The following is a 25,623-nucleotide window of genomic DNA, read 5'->3' on the forward strand; positions in this document are numbered from 1 at the left end:
GGTTCTTACCCTACACTTAGTCCAAGAGATTCCTACATCTCATCTTCAAACTTTTACCCCGGAAGACAACTGTGATTTTAAGACTAATTAAAGGGGCCGGCCCGGTGGTTCAGGCGGATAGAGCTCCATGCTCCTAACTCCGAAGGCTGCCGGTTCGATTCCCACATGGGCCAGTGGGCTCTCAACCACAAGGCTGCCAGTTTAATTCCTCGAGTCCTGCAAGGGATGGTGGGCAGCGCCCCCTGCAACTAAAATTGAACATGGCACCTTGAGCTGAGCTCCCGGAGGGTTCAGTTGGTTGGAGCTCGTCCTTTCAACCACAAGGTTGCCGGTTCGACTCCCACAAGGGATGGTGGGCTGTGCCCCCTGCAACTAGAAAACAGCAACTGGACCTGGAGCTGAGCTGCGCCTTCCACAACTAAGATTGAAAGGACAACAACTTGACTTGGAAAAAAGTTCTGAAAGTACACACTGTTCCCCAATAAAGTCCTGTTCCCCTTCCCCAATAAATAAAAAAAAAAAGAAAGAAATGACTTTAAAAAAAAAAAAAAAAGACTAATTAAAAACTTCTTGTCAGAAGTTAGCAAAATTAATCATTTTTATGAATACTTTAGAGCGCTAAGGACCTCTATGAAACACTACTGTCTGATTCTTTCAACCAGCTACACGAGAGTGTTAAAGAAAAAAACCACAGGCCCAAAATGGAATCACTCGTGCTAAAAGCCCACGATACCAAACCTATCTGACCAAATTGCAGTTTCAACCTCTCCCAGAAATGTAATCTTAATCAACCATTCTGGACTTTTCCAGTCAAACTATTAAGTAGTCAATATGGGTACTCTCCACCCTCATAGAAAGAGGCAATCTGTATGATAAAAATCCTTCTGAATCTACATGATAAAAACCCTTTAAAAAAGGCGTCCTGGGGGGGAAAAAAAAAAAAGGTGTCCTGGGGCAGCCGGATGGCTCAGTTGGTTAGAGCGTGAGCTCTTAACAACAAGGTTACCAGTTCAATTCCCACATGGACCAGTGAGAGGCAACGGCTTGAGCTTGGAGCTGAGCCGTTGGTGGGCAACCCGTTGGCTCGATGGTTAGAGCACAGTGCTCATAAGACCAAGGTTGCAAGTTCGAGTCCCACGTGGGCCAGTGAGCTGAGTCCTCCATAACTAGATTGAAAACAATGACTTGACCTGGAACTGAGCTGCGCCCTCCACAACTAGATTGAAAACAACAACTTGACATGGAGCTAATGGGTCCTGGAAAAACATACTGTCCCTCAATATTCCCCAATAAATATTAAAAAAAGAAAGAAAGAAAGAAATGAGCTGGAGCATCACCCAGCGCCTTCAAGGAGGACACACCCAAGGGGACTGGGCAGGTACCAGAGTCCTGCTGAGGCAGATCTGCTCTGTAGGGTCAGCCCCTGCACCACAATGCTTCCACTGTAGTCAAGACCAGTCCTCACAACCAATGAGCCGGAGGGTCAATACCTCCCATTAATGTGCAAACAGCAACGAAGGCTGAACTACAATAGGGCACACAGAACCCACAAAAGGGATACACCTGGAGTGTGTGGCTCAGGTGACCAGAAACACTGCACCACCGAACCCCACAGCACACGTACTACATAAGGCCACTCTACTAAGACAGGGAGACATAGCAGCCCTACCTAATACATAGAAACAAACACAGGGTGGCGGCCAAAATGGGGAGACAAAGAAACATGTCCCAAATAAAAAAAAAAAAAAAAACAGAACAAAGCTCCAAAACAGAACTAAACAATATGGAGACAAGCAATCTACCAGACGCAGAGTTCCAAACACTGGTCATAAGGATGCTCAATGATCTCAGGGAGAACTTCAAAACAGAGACAGAAAATATAAAAAAGAACCAGTCAGAAATAAAGAATACAATAATGGAATGAAGAACACATTACAGGGCATTAATCGAGTAAATGAAGCAGAGGATCAAATCAGTGATTTAGAAGGTAGCAGAAAACACCCAATGAGAATAGCAAAAAGAAAAAGAATCCTAAAAAATGAGGAGAGTTTAAGGGGCCTCCAAGACGATATCAAGTGTACCAACATTCGCATTATAGGGGTACCAGAAGGAGAAGAGAGAGAGCAAGGAATCGAAAATCTATTTGAAGAAATAATGACAGAAAACTTCCCTAACCTGGCAAAGAAAATAGATATAAAAGGCCAGGAAGCACAGAGTGCCAAACAAGATGAACCCAAAGAGACCCACACCAAGACACATCATAATTAAAATGCCGAATGTTAAAGACAAAGAGAGAATCTCAAAAGCAGCAAGAGAAAAGCAGTTAGTGACCTACAAGGGAGATCCCATAAGACTGATTTCTCAACAGGAACTTTGCAGGCCAGAAAGAATTGGCAGAAAATATTCCAAGGAATAAAAAGCAAGGAACTACAACCAAGATTACTCTACCCAGCAAAACTATCATTTAGAATAAAAGGACAGATAAAGAGCTTCCCAGACAAGAAAAAGCTAAAGGAGTTCATCACCACCAAACCAGTATTACAAGGAATCTTAGAGGGACATTTTTAAGATGAAAAAAATAAAAATAAAAAATATGAATAAAATGGCAATAACTACATACCTATCAACAATTACTTTCAATGTAAATGGAATAAATGCTCCAATCAAAAGATATGAGAGGGAGGAGGAGGATAGAAGAGGGTAAAGGGGGGCAAATATACGGTGATGGAAGGAGAACTGACTGAGTGGTGAACACACAATGTGATATATAGATAATGTATTACAGAATTGTACATAGATAATGTATTACAGAATTGTACGCTTGAAACCTATGTAATTTTACTAACCATTGTCACCCCAATAGATTTTAATAATAAAAGAAAATAGGAGAGCTGAATGTATGTGCTGCTTACAAGAGACTTACTTCGGATTGAAAGACACACACAGACTGAAAGTAAAGGAATGGAAAAAGATATTTCATGAAAATGGAAACAAACAAACAACTAAAAACTGAAGTAGCAATACTTAAACCAGACAAAATAGACTTCAAGTCAAAGACTGTAACAAGAGACAAAGAAGGACCTAGTAATCCCATTTCTGGGTATTTATCTGAAGAAACCCAAAATGCTACTCTGAAGGAACATGCTCATCCAATATTTTCATTGCAGCATTATTTACAATAGCCAAGATATGAAGGCAGCCTGGGTGGCCCTGAATGGATGAATGGATAAAGAAGAGGTGGTGCATATATACAATAGAATATTACCGAGCAGTAAAAAAGAACAAAATCTTGCCATCTGTGACAACATGAATGCACTTAGAGAGCATTGTGCTGAGTGTAGTAAGTCAGACAGTGAAAGACAAGCGTCATATGATTTCACTTATAAGTGGAATCTAAAGAATAAACAAACAAAACAGAAACAAACTCATAGATACAGAGAACATTTTGAAGGTTGCCAGAAGGGAGGAGGGTTGGGAGTAGGTGGAAAGTGGAAGGGATCAAAGAGTACAAATTGGTTGTTACACAGTAGTCATGCGGATATAGGATATAAGAAATACAGTCAATAATATTGTAGTAACTATGTGTGGTGTCAGACGGGTACTAGATCTATCATGGTGATAGGTGGGAGGGGAGTTGGGGACAGAGTGAAAAAAGTGAAGGGATTAAGATTTACAAATTGGTAGTTACAGAATAGTCATGGGAATGTAAAGTATAGGGAATATAATCAATAATTTAGTAATAACTGTTGATAGTGTCAGGTGGGTACTAGTCAGGGGGATCACTAAATTATATGTCTAACCACTTTGCTGTACACCTGAAACTAATATAATATTGAATGGAACTCTAATTGAAAAATTAAAAAGCGGGGAGGATAAAGAAGAATAAGAGGTTCAAAGTTTCAGATATAAAACAACTAAGTCTTGGGGATGTAATATACAGCAAAGGAAATATAGTCAATAATATTGTAATAGCGTGGTACAGTGCCAGGTGGTTTGCTGGACTTATCATGGTGATCACTTCTTTAGCACAGGAAATATAACCAATAATATGGCAATAACTCTGTATAGGGCCAGGTGAATTCTGTTGAATAACTATGATACACACCTGAAAACTAATATAATATTGTATATTAGCTCTATCTTAATAAAAATCTTTTAAAAAAATTTATTTTTCCTTTTGAAAAAAGAAACTACTGTTCAGACGTTTTAGTTCTTACCAGGTCTGCTATGCATCTACAAAGATGGAAGTGTGTGCAAGTGTATACGCCAGCAGTTTACAAAACAAACAACATGCCAAGAAACAAACTAAAAATCCATCAGTGGTGAATTGGTTAAAGAAACTGTTGTACAACCCTATAATACAACACTACTCAAGTCTTTAAAAGGAAGTATTTTATGTATACTTTATGGAAAGCTGTCCCTGATATTATTTGAAAAACTCAAAGGTACAGAGCAATGCTAAACTATCCCAACTGCTGTTTACATGTGAGTATGTGTAGAAAAGTCAGGAATGATATAACATCCAGCAGTTAACAGCAGCCAGCCTGAGGAGGAAACGGGTTAGGGATGATGGATTGACTTCACTCACCTATACTGTGTGCCTTTTTTAACCAGGCACTCACTACTTTAGTTTTATTTTTTAAGACTATTAAAAGTTGTGATCCTGACCAGTACTGACGAAGGGAAAACGCAGGAGCATTTTCTCCAGGAGTCGCTTTAAAGGTGCTTTTCAAACTTCAGAGCGTACAGGACTCACCAGGGAGGTGAGCTAAAACACATGCTCCCGAGCCCCGTCTCTCGATACTCTGTTTGGGGAGGCCTGGTTGTAGCCCCCAAATTAGCATTCTTCCAACAATCAGTCCTGTACCTGCGACGGGTGATACTCAGCCCTGAAAGGTATTATCTTAAAATCTTGAGACACCTCCCTGTCAGCCGCCCCGCCTCCCTCTCTCCCTCCCACCTCTTTCCTCCGAAGTGTCAGTATTTCTCAAATTCTGCGTCCAGTTAAATATGGTCAATCATTTCGATTTGAGGTCTGTAACCTGTTGGCCAACCCGCATCACATCATTCCATCTCCATTTTTACCTTCCGCAGCCGCGGGTCATACTCTCACAACCCTTCACCCGCCAGCCCTTCTTCCGCCCGGCGCGGCCGTCCCAAGGTCGCCACCCAGGCTGCAAGCTCCTCCCGCCGCTCTGCCCGCTCCGGGCCGCGGAACCGGCCGCGCAGCCGCCGGCTCCCCGCTTCCCGCCCCCGCCTCCTGGCGCCTCGCCAACGAAGCCAAAAAGCCACAACTTACTGCCGCTCCACAAGGGGCTCCCACCCTGAACGCGGGGGAACGAGGACGTCAGTTACAGGGCCTCAGGCCGCAGCAGCAATTTGAAACCGCGAGCAACGAGGGAGCAACTTCCGGCCTCCCCAAGCTCTCTCACTAGAACTTCCGGTGAGGCCTCCGGGAACCATAGATGGTCAACTGTTGGCGGGCTAGAGAGCTAGAGAGGATGAGCGCTCCGTACCATAGAGTAGACTTCCTAGTCCGGGCCAGAGAGTCGCGCGGCCTGGATGACGAAGAGCTGTGAGGTTTCAAGAGCGAACATTTCAGGAATTTCAGGAACGGGTGGGGTCTTGTGATATTTGAAGATGTGAGCCAGGAGATCAAAAAGCTGGGAGCGGACAAACCTAAGAGCATCGTCAGAGGCAGCCTTCAGCTCGTCAGAAAAAAGCCCCTCCCGCTGTTTCTCAGCGTTAACTTACTCGTTCTTACTCCCCAGAGGAGGCCGAAGAAGGGAAACAGCAGCCTAATGTCGCTAATTGGGGGAGATTAGACCAGAATCACTAGCAGATATGTGGTAAATGCTAAAAGAGGTGCAAAGACCACTGAGATGGAGCTTATTTGGATCACAACCAGGTCATCTCTAATCCTACCCGTGTAAAAGGCCAGTCTCAGATGGCATTGCCTCCCCCAAATACCTCATTTTATTTCAGGATGATTCTAAATGTCAGACGATTTTCTGAGCTGAAATGTGTTATTTTGCAATTTCTATTGGTTTCAGTTCTGCACCTGGAAGAGGAATAAGGCTTCATCCTTCCCAATATGAATACTATTATTCAGTTATTTGAAGACAGTTACCAAGTCCCATCTCTAACTCTCTCCTTTGTTTTTCTGCAGACTAAAAATTCCATCAGAGTCTTTAACTACAGTTAACCCATGAACTACACTACAGGGTTAGGGGCCCTGACCCCATGCAGTCAAAAATCTGCTTATAACTTTTGATTCCCAAAAAAACTTAACTACTGTTAAGTGACAAAATTCAACCAAGTAAATACAAAGATCTAATTGGCTTTGTTAAGTGATTCATGAATTGGGCCGCATCCCATCTAGTAACTAGAAAGGTGCTCTGAGGGTTTGTACAAAAATGGAAGATTTTTATAGGAAGAAAGGTGGAGCAAGGGAACTAGTAACAAACACAAGAAAGGACTATTTGGGGGCCAGGACACCTTTCCCCCACACCCTGCCCCCAGGAAGATTTTACCCTGCAGATTGTGTTGGCTGGAGGAATGAGTCACACGGGAGCTGCGGGAGGTCAGGCTAGAAAAGACCATAACCTCCTCAAGCAAAGAGGAGTATGGAGTTTTATAGGCGGGGTAAAGGAGGCCGTTCCCCCAGGGCATGACCGAGCCCTCCAGCTCCACACCCTGGCCCCAGGTCGCAGTTGGACAGCCCAGGCCTGCTGATCACAGGTACTTAGGAGATAAAGCAAGACAGGATCAAGACAAGATGGCTTTCAAGACGAGGTTTCTGCTCCTGGCCTAAATATGGCTTAACAGATTGCTTCCTCTTTCTATGGTGGGATGGAAGGGCCCCTGTGACAGATTACCTTCCTTCTGCTCGACCAGAAAACTCCAAACTGGTTGATTAAGATTGTATGTCTGGAGAAAAAAAAAGGATTATATGTTTGGGAGAGGTTGAAACTGCACTTAGATCAGGCATTAAATCTAGGTTTGGTATTGTTACGGGAGTCTCGATTCTTCTTGCTGATGCAGTGAAGAATCAAAGTTCAGCAAGCTGATTAGTGTACAAGCAGAGTTTAGTAGAGATAAATTCTTAGGGAAGAGAACAGGCCTAGCCAAGGTGAGAGAGGGCGAGAGAGGGAGGGGAAGAGAGAGAGAGACACATAGAGAACAGGTGTAGCTGAGGTGGAAAAGAGAGAGAGACAGAGAGAGAGAGCCCTTGTCCCAAGGACTTAAGATTTGCTGCATGGGGTGAGGGAGGGAGTTACATATTGATTTGGTGGGGAAAGTGGTGCCTTCCACAGGAAGGCATGACCTCCTCAGATGGGTGGAGGTCTGTTGATTAAGATCCTTATCTTGCTCCAGACCACCTCTGGTCATCTGTTGTCATAAAAACAGATAGTTGCTTGAGGCAGTTAATCCAAGCTATTAGGTTGATGCAAAAGTAATTGCAGTTTTTGCAGTTATTTTTAACCTTTTAAACCGCAATTACTTTTGCACCAACCTAATAGCTATGAGCTTTTTCTGCAGGCACTGTGGGCCCCCTTCCACCCTCCTCCTTCTACGTTTTCTAACTTCTACCTAACAATATCATGGACTTTCAGTACAAATTATGCCATTTGGGGCCTGTGTTTTTTTCTTTAGCACTGCTAATAGCCTACTGTTGTCTGGAGGCCTTACTGATAAGAGTTGATAAACACATATTTTGTATGTTATATGCATTATATACTGTATTTTCACAATAAATTAAGCTAGAGAAGAGAAAATGTTAAGACAATCATAAGGAAGAGAAAATACATTTATAGTATTTATTGAAAAATTAATTAATTAATTAAATATCATATCTAGGGCCCGCCCGGTGGCTCAGGTGGTTGGATTTGACATGGCTTCAAAGCCCCCTTGCCACCCTAGTAGACATCTTCTGAACCTGTTCATCCTGCTTGAAATGTGGCTCCCAGAACTAGATACAGACCTGTGCAAAATATAATGGGGTAATGGCCTCCCCTAATTTGCACATTGCACCTGACTCTATTTCTGGCATAACCTAGGAGCTCTTTTGTATGTACCACTGTCAACTATTTCTCATCTCCTTTTGTGCAATTTTATTTTTTTTTAATTCTCAAACAGGAATTTGTTTTGTATCTTTTAAATAGTATCTGGTTAGTTTAGGTCCCTTCCTGTGTCCTGTATTCTTGGAATTATTATCCTGTCATGCAATTCAGTTTAAGATCAACAAATACTTGTTGAACACCTACTGTATACCAAGCACCAACCTGGAGAATTTCAAAACAAGACCTGGAATCTGTCTACAGGAGGAGTCACACTGTGTAGGTAAAGAGAATGTAGTAAGTGCAATGACGTAGTTAGCCTTGCCTGGAGTTTTGATCAACATATTTAATTTGTCTCCATTTAAAGCTTTGATAAATATGTTGAATAGGACATGATTAAGAATAGAGATTTTTCCCCTCGTGGGTGACACTGATTCATCTTCTAGTGTTGTGTTTACAACACTACTGGTGATCCTATTTAATAGTGGTCCATATCTGGCAGCATTTCTTTACCCTTTTCCAAGGAGTTCATAAAATTTCATTAAATAATTGCTATAATAAAAATAAACCATAACTGTAGTATTTCTTCTTCTAGTCAAGTAATCATACCAAAAAAGAAAATGAAATTGGTTTAACAAGCTCTTAACTGACTCAGTGATCACCACTTCCTTCTCTAAGAATGATACTCACAAGTCATTTACTTAATAGAGACAGGAAATTTGGGTTTAGTCTAGTTATTTCTAGAAACCAGAGTTAACAATTCTTCAGTTTCTCAATCTGTAAAATACAATGGCTGAATTAGACAATTTTTACAAGGCCCCTTGTAGTGCTAAAGAATAAGAAGTCAATGTTATTGGTCTATAGCCTTTCTAAAAAATTATAATGAACTACTTCAGATATACAAAAGGTATAAAGACTATAATCTTTTCCCCACCGCTCTTCCTATAAAAGAATACCTTATACAAAAAAGTTCCCTGTTAGTCCCTTCTGCTATGGCATCTCCCTCTTTCAACTCCAGAGGGAACCACTATCCTGAGTTTGGTATTTATCCCTGCCATGCATTTCTTTAGACTTTTAGGATTTATGTGTATATATATTCCTTAAAAAATATTTCATGCTTTTTAAATTTTTATAGATGGCATTAAACTGTATGTATTCTACTGCAACTTGCATTTTTGCTTCACTGTGAAATTCAACAATGTTAAATCATGAGTTACAATTTTCATTATTGTTTAGTAATGTTGTAATGTATTGAATTGTATAATGAGTTGCTATATAGTAATTGTACTAGTTTTCTAAGGCTGCCAAAACAAAATACCATAAATTGGGTGATTCAAACAACAGAAATTTATTTTCTCTCGGTTCTGGGTGTTAGAAGTACATGATCCAGATGTTGGGAGGTTATGTTTCTTTTGAAACCTTTCTCCTTGGCTTGCAGATGGTCTCCTTCTCGATATGTCCTCTCAGGTTTGCCCCTCAGTCTGTGTGCATTGTCTGTGTCTTAATCTCTTCTTATAAGTCTACCAGTCATATTGGATTAGGGCCAACCCGTATGAACCCCATTTTACTTTAATGACCTCTGTAAAAGGCCTATCCCCAAAGGGAGATACTAGGGGCTAGGAATTAAAGATATGAATTTGGGGAGGGGGACACAATTTAGTCCATGCAGTAATGAATGCTCCATGTACACTCTCGGGAGTAGAATTATTGGGTCACAACACATTGTCAATTCTATTAGATCATGACAAAATGCTCTCCAAAGTTCTTGTAGAAGTAGACACTCCTCATAGGTATGCATAAGAATTCTGTTGCTCCACATCTTTGCCATTCCTTGGTATTGACAGATTATTTAAAAAATAATGTGATAGATGTGAAATAGTTTCTCATGGTGGTTTGATTTATGTGTCCATGATTATTAGTAAGGTTGAGCATTTTTCATATTTATTAACTATGGTTACTCGTCTATGAATTGCCTGTTCATGTTTTGCCCATTTTTCTATTGGTTTGTCTTTTTCTTATGATTTGTAGGGGTTCCTTATATATAATCTGGATATTAATTTTTCTTGATTATATGTATTACAAATAACATCTTCAAGTCTATAGTTTGTTTTCACTTTTTGAATTGTTTTTTGATGAACAAAAGTTTTGTTAATGAAGTCAAATTTATTTTCTTTATGTTTTGCTTTTCTTTTTTTGTATATTATTTAAGAAATTCTTCTGTCTTTGGATCAAAAAGATACTCTCATATATTTTCTTCTAAAGATTTGCTTTTCACATGTAGGCCTTTAACTCATTTGGAACTGGTTTTTGTGCATGCTATGATAGAGAGATCCAATTACTGAATGTATAAGCTGTATGTGAGTCTACACCTTTTGAATTAATCTTTTCTTCACATTTAACATAATCATTGAAGGTTTTGTAGAAGAGGTATCATTTGAGTGGGGCCTTAAAAAAATGAATAGGATTTAATCTCTTTGCTGGCATGTTCGGCTTTGCAGTCTCTGGTTTAATAGGGCTTCTGCCCCCAAGGTCATTTCTAGTGACTTCCTCCGGGGTTTGAATCGCTTAAAATTACTTAAAAAACAATCTCACTATCACCCTCTGCAGGGTCCTTTCTCCCGCTTTCAGCAGTTCAACTGATAGCTTTAAAACAGCATACCCTTTTTTTTTTTTTTTTTTTTTTTTTTTTGCTGTTGTCGGGTAGGTTTTAGAACTGATATCCACCCTGTTATGATTTAGTCTAATAGACCTGATGTCACTACGCGCTTCAAAAGTGACGTACCTCGCCGTTCTCGTAATCCTGCACCGATTATTAGGCACATAAATATCTCGCAATTCTGAATTAGCTGGTAATGCTGGTGAAATGCTGGTTTAGGTTTCTTTATCATATAAATTCCGAGCTTTCTTGGGTTTAAAACGGTGTCACAAAAAGAAGGAATTGATTACACAAGGTTCCTTATTCTTATGTAAGGGATTGCAGCAGCGGCAGTTTCTCACGAGAGCCCGGATAGCTCAGTCGGTAGAGCATCAGACTTTTAATCTGAGGGTCCAGGGTTCAAGTCCCTGTTCGGGCGTCTACCTTTAACTTCCGTCTTCATTGTGGTGTTTTTCTTTTTCACTCACTAGCAATCTGAAAAAACAAATTGTTTTCCGTTGGGAAACCACCGTGTAATACTCCCATAATCGCTATGGAATTCAGTGATTTTCCATAGTCTCTTTCTTCCCTGAGAACATGTTTATATAGCATATTCTGAAATCAATGAAAAATGAAATGAATCAACTTAAAATAGAAATACGCTTAAGGATTGCAATTTTCGTATATTTGGTAACCAGGGTACGAAAAATACCGACCGCCCGAACAGGGACTTGAACCCTGGACCCTCAGATTAAAAGTCTGATGCTCTACCGACTGAGCTATCCGGGCGCTCTTGCAAAATTCTCTTCTTTTATTTACTTGTTATAATTCTAAAAAAAATTCCCTCTCCAAAAAATTAAATCTAGATTTTAATTTGATTTAAAGTATTTATTCAGCAACATAAAGAAAAATGAACATTCGCTTTTCTATTTTTTCTCCATTTATTTAATACCTTGTTCCTCAAGTTCTTTCGTATTTCATGTTTAATAAACTGTCAATATCTACTAAACTCTAAAACTAAAGGGTAGTAAATTACAGAAACATGGGCAACCAAGATGAAACTGAACATTCAGACAGAGTTGTAACCTCTTTTTATTACAATTCTTCTGTCTTCCATCTATCACTTTCCTAATAAGACCTCTTAATTTTAGTTATTTTACTGAACCAGATTACTGTATCTTTCCCTTTAATGAAAAGTATATTTCCATTCACTAGATAATGTACCTGTTAGATAAGCATTCCTTAGCACAAAAGAAGAAATAATACAATTTGGTTCACGAATAGAGGAGCTAATATAGGAAAAGAGCAGTGACCGTGGAAATGTGGGTCTGAATTTACGTTGAGAGAAAGGGAACTTAGACCTTTAACTTAGATTTTGATTAAATTTTTGCCTTTCCCCTCTTCCAGGCAAATTGTAGTTTCTAAAGCATTATTAGAGTGGGAACAACATACGGTATTAAGAATAAAAAGTCTCCAGATCAGCCTGGGTTTTCCTAAAATCAGTTTCATCCACTTTAACGCATAGGGTGTGGAACACAGGATTATGAAATTTCAAAAACTGATAAGGGAATTCATTTTTATTTCTGGGAACTTGAGGCTTCTGAACACAATGAACAACAAAATAGCTCAGCCTCAGTTGGAGGAATTTCTTTCCGACAATTGTCTGATTCTTTTAGAACAAAGACCAACAAACTGTGTGATTCTGAACAGGCCACATTTATAAAATGAGGGAAATTGGTTAGAGGATCTGTAAGATACCTTCTAAATCTAAAATTTTACCACTCTGTTACTTTTCCCATTGTGACTAAGATTAGAAGTGGCAAACTCAGAATGTAATGGGAAGGAATGGTTCGATTGAACAAACATTTATGGATCATCTGCTAAGGCTTAGGCTCTGTGCTAGCTCTAGAGTCAGAGATGTATGACACGCATCCTGCTCACAGAAGCCAGAATTTAAGCAATTTTAACAAAGTAATAAATGCAGTAATAATTCGAGTACAAGAGTGTCAGGAGACGAGAATGAACAGAAAGTCAGGGATTACAAATGAGGGCCCTTAAGTTTTCAGAAAGGAAAATACATGATCAGAGATGAGTTTAAACAATTAACTGTCAACAGTTTACAAAAGAAATTGTAATGAGGAGGATAAAAGGGATCAAATATATGGTGATAGCACGAGAACTGACCCTGGGTGGTAAACACACAATGTGATATATAGATGATGTGTTAGCATTGCACACCTAAGACCTATGTAACTTTATTAACAATTGTCACCTCAATAAACTTTAATAAGAAAAAATAGAAAAAGAAAAAAGAAATTGTAATGAGCCAGACAGACATTCATTTATTTATTCAGACATTTCTTGAATATCCACTGTTAGACAAGTAAAAACTTCTTGTTCTCTTTTTATGAATGAGATGTGGAAATGTATTATACCTAACTTTTTCTTTCACAGGAAGGCAGTTAAAAGGGCAAGAATAAAGGGGACTTCAAGTTTTTTCCCTGTCCAATGACTTTGTTACCCTTTCCTTCAGGATAATAAACCAACTGTTTAATGTCAAACAGGCTGAATGGGATTAACCTAGCAATTTGCTTATTGAGTACCCACTGTTTCCACAGCAGTGAGCTAGGCACAGTGGGAAGGAAAAGTAAGTCTGGAAGGAGAGTAGGGAGTGCAAGTTGTGTTTTGGGGGGACAGTGAATAAATTAATCTGGCTGGACTGGAGGGAGGCAGAGAAGGGCCAGATTGGAGACAGCTGACCAGGTTTATTTCAGGCTAAGTAAAAACATTTTATCGTATAGGCAATGGCAAAGTTTAAGTTAAATTGAAAGTTTGGTTTGTTAACACTTCAAAGTCCTACCTGAGGTTGCATGAACTGAATTGGCTTTTTTCTACCTTGCGTTACAAACACCACCAGGCTGCTATCTTTACCGAGCATGAAATCGTGGCGTGCTTCTTAAACTTCTCACTTCATAGACTGCTGAACTTAAACCTCCCACTAGTGGGCAGTCTAAACTGAAAGATTACATATTTGGGGACAAACCCGCCTATTTCTTAATTTCCCCCACGAATTTTTAAAGGGATTTCTTTTACCCTCCTACTCATCACACTTATCTGTCTTTGAAAAATCACCGTCAGTTCTGTATCAGAGCTGGGAAAAGTTGTGGAGCAAGAAAGGTGTTTTTTGTTGTTGTTTGTTTGTTCTTTTTTTTATTGTGTGATGTTGGGCAGATTAACTTCTGTATCTCAGTTTCCTCATCTCTACTGTGGAAATTATGATATCTGTTTTAAAGAATTATTTTGAGGATTAAATGAGTTAAGATATTAATTCACTCATTCAAAAAGCAACTATTTACCATTTACCATGCACTATTGTAAGTTCTGTTTTAACCATAAATAAAATATGCAATATATTAGATGTATAATTGAAAAGGAAAAATTAAAGTGGGGAAGAAGGATAGGCAATGGCAAGAAAGGATAATGTGAAATTTAATGAGGGGACCAATCGAGTCCTCTTTGAAAGGTGGCATTTGAGTAGAGACCTACAGGAGATGACAGAGTCATAAAGATATCTGGAAGGAGGAAGGGAATAGCAAATGCAAATCCTTGTGGGAGGCCTGAGACTAATGTTTTTAGGCACAGTAAGGAAGGTAGTACAGTGGGGTTGGGGTAAGTAATAGGTGCAGCAGTGTGACTGTGCTATAGGGTCTGGCTGCCTGCTGCTTGAAAGAGTTAAAAATCAAGAGACAAGGTTGGTGGAAAGAAAAGCAGGCTTATTCAGAATGTCGCATCTGGGAGGATGGTGGACTCCGATCCAAAGGCCACCTCAAGAAAGGTTTATCCTTGCAATTCTCACACACCTTCTTGTTTTCTCAGTGGTCCTGTTTGTTACCTGGACCCTGACCCAGTACTACTGTGTTTCCCCAAAAATAAGACCTAGCTGGACAATCAGCTCTAATGTGTCTTTTGGAGCAAAAATTAATGTAAGACCCAGTCTTATTTTACTATAAGACCGGGTTAATATAATATAATATAATATAGTATAATATAATATAATATATAATGCAATATAAACCAGATCTTATATTAATTTTTGCTCCAAAAGGCACATTAGAGCTAATTCTCCGGCTAGGTCTTATTTTCGGGGAAACACAGTATTCCTCCAGCCAGCAAACATTAGCTTAAGTGATTGCACCTTGGAACAGTAACTGTGTTTTCCCAGGGACTTGGGGACCACTCTCTTTCTGTAAACTAAATCCAGGTTTTCATTCATTCAGTCATTCACCAAATCTTTATTGAGCACCAGCTTTGGACCATGCAATGAATTAGGCCTAGAAATTCAAAGGTAAACCCAACAGAGATTTCCTTGTCCTCAGTGAGTTTATAGTCTCATAACCCTCCTCTGTACCCTCCCCAATTCAGAAAAAAGCAAATAAACAATTACAATACTGTGATTAGTTTTATAATCCCGGCAGCTACCGTGTTTCCCCGAAAATGAGACCTAGCCAGACAATCAGCTCTAGTGCGTCTTTTGGAACAACAATTAATATAAGACCCGGTCTTATTTTACTATAAGACCAGGTCTATAATATAATATAATATAATATAATATAATATAATATAATATAATATAATATAATATAATATAATATAATATAATATAATATAATATAATATAATAATATAATATAATATAATATAATATAATATAATATAATATATAAACATAATATAATATAATATAATATAATACCGGGTCTTATATTAATTGTTGCTCCAAAAGACGCATTACAGATGACTGTCTGGCTAGGTCTTATTTTCGGGGAAACACAGTAGCTATCAGGTATGTCTAGACATCCTTAGAAGGCACTCTGGGGAAGCTTCCTGGGAAACTAGTGGCAGGGTGTATTAGTTTGCTATTGCTGCTGTAACAAATTGCTACAAACATGGTGGATTAAAACAACAGAAGTTTCTTACCTTACAGTTCTGTAGATCAGAAGCCCCACATGGATCCCATTGTGCTAAAATCAAGATGTCAATAGAGTGCTCCTTTCTGAAGGCTCTAGGGGAGACTGTTGACTCACCATTTCCGGTTTCTAGAAGCCACTCACATTCCTTGGCGCAGGACCTCCACCTTCCAACTTTAAAGCCAGTAATGTTGTATTCCTGTTACCATTCTTCTATTATCACATCTCTCTCTGACTTCAACTAAGAAAGGTATTCCTAGGGGGGTGGGGGGTGGGAGGTGGGAGATGAGGGTAAGGGGGATCAAATATATGGTGATGGAAGGAGAACTGACTCTGGGTGATGAACACACAATGGGATTTATAGATGACGTAATACAGAATTGTACACCTGAAATCTATGTAATTTTACTAACAATTGTCACCCCAATAAATTTAATAAAATAAAATTTAAAAAAAAAATTAAAAAAAAAAAAAGAAAGGTATTCCTCTTTTAAGGACCTGTGTGATTATACTGGGCGCATCTGGGTAATCCAGGAGAATCTCCCCACCTCAAGGTCCTTAACTTCATCACATCTGCACAATCCTTTTGCCATGTAAGATAACGTATTCACAGGTTCCAGAGATTGGAAAGCAGACATTTCCTCCTTTGGGAGGCCATTATTTTGCCTACGAGGTAGAAAGACAGCCAAATAGGATGATACAGGTAAGGACTTTCCAGGGTTGTAGAAAGGCCCCTCAGTGAAACTAATGTGTATTCTAGGAACTGCAAGTTCAGTAAAGCCAAAGCATGGAGTTTGCATTGGAATGTGGGAGGAAGTTATTAGTCAACCCACATTTATAGAACTCCTACTACCGTGTTTCCCTGAAAATAAGACCTAGATGAACAATCAGCTCTAATGTGTCTTTTAGAGCGAAAATTAATATAAGACCCGGTATTATATTATATCATATCATATCATATCATATCATATCATATCATATCATATCATATTATATTATATCCAGTCTTATATTACAGTAAAATAAGACCAGGTCTTATATTAATTTTTGCTCCAAAAGATGCATTAGAGCTGCTTGTCTGGCTAGGCGATATTTTTGGGGAAACACGGTACATGGCAGGTGCTGTTCTGATGATACAAGTAGGAACAAGACAAAAATCCCTGTCCTCTGAGTCTACAGTGAAAAGCAAGGGCCAGATTGTGAGAGCCATTGTGGACTTTCTTAAGGAGTTTGAACTTTATCTAAGAGCTATATGGAGCCATCCATTTGACAAATTTTATTTTATTTTTTATAAATCTATATCGTTTTATTAAGACAAAAACTGACAGTGTGGTATGAAATTTACATTTAAACAAAGTTTTTATGGAAAGCTAACACATGCCTAAAAAGATTTTACGATGGAGTTCTACATGCAGATCTAGATGATGTCAAGAACTGATGGAACACATAAATCAAGGCAGTGTTTTGGGATTGATTAATTCTTAGGATTGAAAAATGATTTTTTGTTTTGTTTTATATTTTAAAGTGAACCACTGCCTCAATATTAAAGTTTAATCTCCTGAGACCAGGGGTTTTGAAATGATCCAACTCTTGAAGTGACTCAATGAACTTGTGCTGTCAGTGACTGAACCCTGCCACCAACGGTTTCAGAGTTCAAAGTTCAAAACACAGGGAAGCGCCAAGAGTTTTCCACCCTAATAGCATGGTCCCTTCTCTTTACTCTCACACTTCCTAGGCCACCCTCTTCCTCTACCCAAATACCTCAGCCAGTGCCTTGGATGGTCAAGCTAATATTTATAACTTCATAACTGGAAAAGAAAAGGTCTTCTTGTCAGTTCAAGAATTAGCACCTTTAAGACAGAGTGATCTGTCTCTGTATATGCTCCTATAAAAGGCTTTCCCTCCTCAACCAGTTTCCATCCCCCAAACGGCAGCTTTGGTAACTTAACAGTTGGCTTAGTTCTTTATTGGGAACAGCATTAAGTTCAGGCAGGGAACACCTTGGCTTATAAGTTTCAGGCAGTCACAGCTTTTAAACAGTCTCTCACAGTCCTTAGATTGCCAATGAGGTTTTTGAAAAAGATAAAATATTCTTGACAGAGACCTGAATCATCATTAGTTGTTTGTTCTTTCCATTGTTTCACCATTTTCCCAATCACGATCCAAATTTTAACAAAAAAATTTCCTGCCCATCTCCTTTCCTTCCCACCCCAGCCCTCCCACCCCCAAATAATACACCAGCAATAGTCAAAAACTACACACATGCTACGCTGTAAAAATGCAGTTAACACTGCTGGGAAGGAGGCTGTGGGTTGTGGAGAAGCTCTTTGAAGATCTACAGTATCTTTTTGCTCTCCACACAACCATTCTGCAAGTTTTGTCCTTCATAGAAGGCCCTTTGCTTTTCTCAGTAAAGTGCAGAATGGGTTACCCTGAAACACTTATTCTCCCTCTCCTCCACTGGAACTGGGGTGCAAAGTACACAGCATGGAATGGCTTTAAAGCACTTGGGCTGCTGTATGGCACAGAAACTATACTGGCTCTTCAAAGAACATCTTCTCAAGCCACCTCTGTGGGGTCAAGACAAGTAGAACTCCTTCCCTTCCCCACTTGAAATCCACAGTCAGATGTGACAGAGGCTGGTACTCAGGAGAGTTCATTCTTGCCATCTTTTTTGTCGTCACCCTCCGTGGGGTAGGAATGCCACGGCAGCCTTTCCTCTTAGAAGGATATGACAACCTGGGAGCACTTGACATTGGGTTCCTTGGCAGGGACCTGGTTAGCCTCATCAGTTTTTCCATTTCATCAGGAACATGAGTTCTCCACTGTCGCCCGTAGCTCCAATAATCTGCCCTGGCTCCAAACCCCGCCGCAAAGCCTCATGGCTTTTCTGACTCTTCTTTCTTCTTTGGTTTGCTCTCCTCTCCTGTATCTTCAGAATCAGAGTCAGATGTGAGCTTGCCTCTCTCTGATTTATCTGTCTCAATTGCTGTTTTCTGTGACTGTAGAGACTAAGCAATGAAGTTGGAGCAATCCAGGTTCTCTTCTGACTCCCACAGTGTTGTCCTCATCTGAGAGCCCCTTCATTTTAGGGAGTACTCCATTTTGCCCTTTACCACTGGATAGTCGAGAACTTTTTCCACCACATATTCCTCTTCCTCTTCTTCTAGCACCTCCTCCACCTTCTTCTTGTTTTGCTTTTTCCCCTGTAGTGCCCTCCAGCTTCTTTCTGGTATTAAGGGTGAGGCTGCTCAGAGCAGTGCCCAAGAACCGAGAGGTGCCACGCTACTGGCACGTCACTGTGGGAAGGGAGGAGCGGCACCCAGAAAACCAACAGGCCAAGAGGGAGGGGGAGCCCCTCAGTAAAGCGGTATACCACAGGCCCCTGCCAAAGGCCCGTCCCTGACAAATTTTATTGAGCACATGCTATGTGCCAGGCACTGCGCTAGGCTCTGGGAATACAGAAGTTTAAAACCCAAAGTAAAACTTCGGGGCTTTTATGGAGCTTATATGCTAGTTGATTTTCAGCAAGGGAAGCAGATGTTGGCTTCGGAAAGATCACTGTGGCTGGGGTGTTGGAGGAAGAGTTGGAGGGGAGCAAGACTAGAGGTTCACAGCTGTGGGGACAGAGCCAGGAGTGCAGTTTCCAGGCTCTCGGCCTCACGTGGAAAGGTGCTGGCTCAGGTAGTAAATGGCCATCAGCTGTGGCTAGTTGGCCGTCAGCTGTAACCAGTGAGCCATTGGCCACTAATATAAGTGCTGTGGCTACGCTAGCAGAAAATGGGGGCTAGCAAGGGCGGATAGTGGGTTGAGGATTGCAGAGAGGCGGATGCCCCCAGCGAGAATATAGTGGTGTGACTCCCCCATCTATGGCTCCGGCTCCATGCGTGTTCCTTTTTGGCCTAGACACATCCTGCGTTCTTGTGCGGGGAGCAGGAGCTGAGACCCTGCAGGCTGCCCCGCATGGCAACAGCCTTTTCATTTTCACGTTCCTCCTCGGGCATATCCTCTTTTGTCAGGCACCTTCTTTCCACTTTCTCCTTCCACCATGCCTATTCTGCACCCCTTCTGCCCCCCAATGATTTAACATTCTACACCTGGGCTTCCCAGCACTGCAGAAGAAATGATGAACATATTCATATTGTAGCCACTACATATCTGATCCCAGCCATATCCTCAATTCTGCTGACAATTCCATTTCTCTAAGAAGCTACCACTCTTATTCCTTTCAATGGCTATTTTAACCTTCACCACTTTCCTTAATCCTCAACCCCATCTTGACCCCTTCTCTCTCAGGAAATGACTTAGAGACTGTCTGCCAGGCAGCAACCAGGTCTCTTCCCTTCTAGCCTCTAGGTTTAGCACAAATGCATGTGCTCGTGCACCCTTCCTTTCAAACGTAAACCAGGCAACTCTACCCTCCTGTGCATGGATCCCATCTCCTCTGTGGCATTTTTCATCAGTCATCTCCCCATCTCTTTTGTCTTTCACCTCTACACATGTTTCAGTGTTTTCCATCTGAAAAAGAAAAGATATACCCCAAATCTTCCCCTTGATTTTGTATTCCCCATATCTACTGCCTTATGTATTTCTCTTTCCCGTTAATTGCTAAGCTTCTAGTAAGAATGGTCTATTTTCACGTGTCTCTTTTACTCCTGAACCCACTGGAGCCTCGTTTAACTCTGACTGTTCTCACACCACTGGTACTGGTGACTTTCTTGTCAATCCAAAGAGCGTTTTTTCAGCTCTGACCTCCGGCATGTCCCTGATGCACTTGTGTTCCATCAAACTTTCTCCTACCCTCCTTTCTGACACTCTGTGGTCTTAGTTTTTCTTTTCTTAATTAAAGTTTACTGGGGTGACAATGGTTACTAAACTTACATAGGTTTCAGGTGTAAAATTCTGTATCACATCATCTATATATCACATTGTGTGTTCACCTCCCAGAGCTAGTTCTCTTTCCATCACCATATATTTGATCAGTCTTAGTTGCTCTATCAACTTGGTTATTTTTTCTCAATTTCTTCTGCAGCTCTCTTCCTTCCTCTATATGCCCACGTGGGTGATCTCATACATAGCCATAACTTTGTTGACTACCTATAATCTGAAGAGTCCAAAATTGATATGATTTGTCCACACCTCTACTTTGAGTTCAGTTTCATAAATCCACTGTCTGCTGGACAGCCTCACCTAAACATTCCGCAGCTACCCACCGCCAACCTACAGCCTAACGTGTCCCAAATTAAACTCATGATTGCTCCATCAGCACGTGGGCCCTGTCTTACTATAGTCCTTCACTCAGTGAGTGGCACCACCTGCCACCAATGCCTAAGGTGCCATGTGGGAAGTAATTCCAGATTCCTTCCCCTCCCTGACTCCCTACATTCACTATATTAGCAAATGTTATTGAACGACTTCCTAATTACCTCTTGTAGCTGCCCTTTCCTTTTTATCGCTGCTGTCACAGCCCTGGCACAGGTTTGAGATTCTCTAATCTCGCACTGTGAATTCAGCCATGGATTCCTCGTTGAGCTCCCAGCCTGTGTTCACGTGCGAATCCAGAACTAGTCAGCCCGAGTTGTGCCTCTGTGGTATGCAGATTATTTTGAACAAAAGGCAACTTTAGCCACAGGCTCAAGAGGAGCTTCTGTCCCCACCCCTAACTACCTAGAAGAATTTGAATTACAGGTTTTGCCCATAAGAGATTATCAGAAATAATTTCTTTTAACTTATTTACAGGGCAGGGCAAACTTCTATTTACTAAAATTCTACTCTTGTTATCATCCTGCAATGAACTTTTGAAGCCCGCGTGGCACCTTACCTCATCCCTAGCTCAGAATGTCTTTTATACCCACGTTCCTTTTCTATCTCTGAACCACTTGTGCATGTGGGGTCTCTGACTCTCTCATGTATGCGGGGTTCCCATACATATGTATGTATTAAATTTTTTCTTGCTAATCTGTCTCATGTCTGTTTGAGTATTAGACCAGCCAAAGAATCTTGTGGGCAGAGGAAAATTGGTTCCTTCCCCACCCTGGTAACATGGCAGAGAGGAAATGGCACACTCCAGTTTGAAGAGACAATTTACAAAGGGTCAGCTGGGTATAGGAGAAGCACAACAATTCTGTACAGTACTAAAGAAAAAGAAAAAAAGAGTATAGTGTACAGTACACGGGGGCCAGCGGGAAAGCAAGTGTCTACCCCCCAGGCCTGAAAAGTCAAAGGAAGGGAGTGATTATCTGAATTAAGAGAGAAGGAGGGGGGCCGGCCCGGTGGCTCAGGTGGTTGGAGCTCCGGTGCTCCTAACTCCGAAGGCTGCTGGTTCGGTTCGATTCCCTCATGGGCCAGTGGGCTCTCAACCACCAGGTTGCCAGTTCGATTTCCCTCAAGGGATGGTGGGCAGCGCCCCCTGTAACTAATGATTGAACATGGCACCTTGAGCTGAGCTGCCGCTGGGCTGCCGCTGGGCTGCCGCTGGGCTGCCGCTGGGCTGCCGCTGGGCTGCCGCTGGGCTGCCGCTGGGCTGCCGCTGGGCTGCCGCTGGGCTGCCGCTGGGCTGCCAGATGGTTCAGTTGGTTGGAGCGTGGGCTCTCAACCACAAGGTTGCTGGTTCAACTCCCACAAGGGATGGTGGGCTGCGCCCCCTGCAACTAGCAACTGGACCTGGAGCTGAGCTGCGCCCTCCACAACTAAGACTGAAAGGACAACAACTTGACTTGGAAAAAAAAGTCCTGGAAGTACACACCTGTTCCCCAATAAAGTCCTGTTCCCATTCTCCAATTAAAAAAACACACAAAAACAACTAGTAAGTTAAAAAGAGAGAGAGAGAGAGAGAGAGAGAGAGAGAGAGAGAGAGAGAGAGAGAGAGAGGAGAAGGAGAGGGACCCACCTGGAGGGAGCTGTGATCTTTGGTGAAAGGTGGCAGCCAGCCCACAGTGAACCAAAGACAAGGATCCTGAGGAATAAACATCCAGACCTCCTTGGCCTCCTTCCTCCCACTCTTCTCCTGTGCCTCCCATTGGCTAATCCCTACTAGAAAGCCAGAGGGTTCAGAATGGATCTGCAGGGGCAAAGGAAGCCCTGCAGTGCATCTTCCAAATACTCCTGTGTAATATGCCAAGAAGTTTTATTTTTGATCACATCACTCCCAGCTCCACCTGTCCACACCCTGGGTTCTCTGCCACGAACAGGACAAAATCAAAACTTATTGATGTGCCCTGGTTTTTCTCATAACTCAAATTTTTCTCCCTACTGAAATGTATTAGAAAACCTTTGATATCATCCAGCAACCCAGGCCTACTTCCTGTTAGCTCTCTGCTCCCGACTTTTCACTCCAGCAGCACTGAAGCAGTGATGGCCCCTATGCTCCTCTGTTGTCTCAGTCTTCCAAGCATAGCCTGATGACATTAATTGTGAACAAGTGTGACTGAGTGAGTGAATAAATGCGTGTTTATCTCCTGCGGTGCTTGAGGATGCAGAGTAAGACCACACATACATTATGGTATGTGTGCAGAGCAGGTTGTCCAGAGTCATCAAAATGGTTCACTTACATTCTCTCACTTGACCTTCACAGTAGCCCTGCGTGCCAGGTGAAGCCAATATTATTACTGATGCTCAGATCGTGATGTTGACTACCCACAGTCACATCGCATTGGGTAGAGAGAAGGAACACAAGCCTCAGTTTCCTCTCATGGGCTTTCTTCCCATTACCTCACTGAGGTTGCCTGCAATGAAGGGTCTTTGGCATTTGCCCAGATTTCATCTTACACGGGAACAAAATAGTGAACTCTGAATAGTGAACTCACTTTTTTATTCATTTTTTATTAGTTTCAGGTGTACAAAACAATGTAATAGACATTTCACCCCTCACAAAGTGATAACCCCCTCCCCCAATCTATTGCCCCTCTGACATCATATGTATCTATTACAATTCCATTGACTCTATTCCCTGTGCTGTCCTCCATATCCCATGACTACGTATATTGACATTCAGTATCAACTTCAGCTTCAGGTGTACAGTGCAGTAGTCAAATATCTACACCATCCATGAAGTGGTCTCCCTGATAAGACATGTACCCATCTGACACCCTACAAAATCTTTACGTTATTGATTATATTCCCCAAACTGTCTTTCATATCCCCATGGCAATATTGTAGTTACCAATTTATGCTGTTTAATCCCTTCCCCCTTCTTCCTTATCCTCACCCTGCTCCCTTCTAGCAACCATCAGTTTTTCCTCTACATCTCTGAGACTATGTCTGTTTACTTTGCTCATTTATTCAGATCTTTAGATTCCACATATAAGCGAGATCATGCGGTATTTGTCTTTCTCTGACTGACTTATTTCACTTAGCATAATGTTCTCTAGGTCCATCCATATTGTTGCAAATGGTTAGATTTCATTCTTCTTTATAGCTGAGTAATACTCCATTGTATAAATGTACCACAGTTTTTTAATCCAGTCTTTGTGAACTCACTTTTTAATTGCTTTCTCCCCTCCGTAGGACATCCTTTGGGTCTTCCAATCCCCTTATGAACAAACAGTTACCCTCTTACCGAGCTCTGGAGTCTCTTTCAAGTCTACTACTATTCTATGAATCTAAGGATTGTGTTGGGTTTGTCACACAGTTTAATATTAATAAAGAAATTGTTTTTAAAATTTTTATTGGGGAATATTGGGGAACAGGGTGTTTTTCCAGGACCCATTAGCTCCATGTCAAGTCGTTGCTTTCAATCTAGTTGTAGAGGGCACAGCTCACTGGCCCATGTGGGAATCCAACCCTCGACCTTGGTGTTATGAGCACTGTTCTCTAACCACTGAGCAAATCTGCCACCCAATAAAGAAATTTTTAAAAATGCCTTTCTGACACCTTTGTCTTTTTTTTTTTTTAAACTCTGGTGAACCCAAGACAAATTGTAATAGTAGCACTTTAACAAATATTTCCTTGAGACCAGGGAAGGATAAGGTTGACAAATGTTTTCATGGGAACCCTAGCTGGGGAGTCTGGGCATCTGAGGGAGGTTAGGATTCTTGAGACCCTGAATACCTAAAGAGGATTGCAGTGGAGTGAGGCTGAGAACCAGGTGTCATCTTCGTGGTCTGGCGAGAAAGAAAGAATGGGGATCCTGGGGAAGAACAAGATTTAGGTTTTGAGGAAAATATACTTTGAGATCAGAGATCATAGTTATTACACAAATCAAATGCAAATGAGGATCTGGTCAACTATTGGTTTCTTTTTCGTAGAGGCTCTAGGAAAATTCTAGAGATGACCGCTCAAAGAAATGTACTTACTTAAGAGTCGAAATGTTAAGTATAACATACTCTATGAAGAAGTTTCCCCACCATATAGTTGGGCTGGAGGACCTGCCACCTACCCTACCCCCTCGGTTGTTGATCGCTATTCTTTGGGGTCTGGTCCGACCCACTTGGGCGAATAGAAAAACCAAGGAGGCTGAGTGTGCCAAGCGCTGAGACAGATTCCCCCAACCCCGACCTCGGACCTCGAGTAGGAGTTCTTTCCGGCATCGCTGTCCTAACCACCGGGGTTGGGGGGGTGTGGAGCGGTGAAATTCCTCAAACCGATAACAGGACCTCAAAACTCTGTCATTTCCAGCAGAAGGACTTAGCATTTTATTTGACACAGTGCAAAGGGAAAAGCAGTGCCCATCTGCAAAACCTTCACCCAAGTGGGAAGTGGGAATCTTGGCTCTTGGATTTCCCAAGCAAAACTTGCCACGGGCGCGTTTCTCCTCCCGGCGCCCATGCGGGGAAGGAGGGAGGGAGTCGGAGGGGAGGGGGGCTAGAGGAAAGGGGAGGAGAGTGGGGGAGGGGAGGAGAGGATGAGGTGGAGAGAAGAGAGTATGGGAGTGGGGGAGGGGCAGAGAGGGGAGGGAGAGGGTGAAGGGAGGATAGGAAAGGTAGAGGAGAGAATGAGGTGGAGGGGAGAGAAGGGGAGGAAA

General features: G+C 41.5%; 1 protein-coding gene, 2 non-coding genes and 1 pseudogene across 6 annotated transcripts in view; 1 reads left to right on the plus strand and 3 right to left on the minus strand.

Moving 5' to 3' along the window:
- MDM4 (MDM4 regulator of p53) overlaps nucleotides 1-5,428 on the minus strand; it is a 43,396-nt gene extending 37,968 nt beyond the window's left edge. For 3 of the 4 annotated variants that reach the window (XR_012492925.2, XM_019711392.3, XM_019711397.3), the window contains exon 1: nucleotides 5,300-5,428. The gene's annotated coding sequence lies outside the window, so the exon portion shown is untranslated. Of the gene's footprint in view, nucleotides 1-5,085; nucleotides 5,231-5,299 lie in introns of those variants that run through there. The other variant, XM_074322300.2, reaches the window with a different exon arrangement.
- A 5,633-nt stretch (nucleotides 5,429-11,061) lies between these two features.
- On the plus strand, nucleotides 11,062-11,134 carry TRNAK-UUU (transfer RNA lysine (anticodon UUU)). Its single transcript has one exon. It is a non-coding gene; the product is annotated as a tRNA-Lys (tRNA).
- Nucleotides 11,135-11,411: 277 nt separating this feature from the next.
- On the minus strand, nucleotides 11,412-11,484 carry TRNAK-UUU (transfer RNA lysine (anticodon UUU)). The gene has a single exon. It is a non-coding gene; the product is annotated as a tRNA-Lys (tRNA).
- Nucleotides 11,485-18,383: 6,899 nt separating this feature from the next.
- On the minus strand, nucleotides 18,384-25,427 carry LOC109434452 (chromobox protein homolog 1 pseudogene; annotated as a pseudogene).
- Nucleotides 25,428-25,623: the final 196 nt, after the last annotated feature.

Source organism: Rhinolophus sinicus, chromosome 11 (assembly GCF_057876585.1).
Source record: "Rhinolophus sinicus isolate RSI-liver-muscle chromosome 11, RSI-T2T, whole genome shotgun sequence".
In the NCBI taxonomy this organism is placed as follows: Eukaryota; Metazoa; Chordata; class Mammalia; order Chiroptera; family Rhinolophidae; genus Rhinolophus; species Rhinolophus sinicus.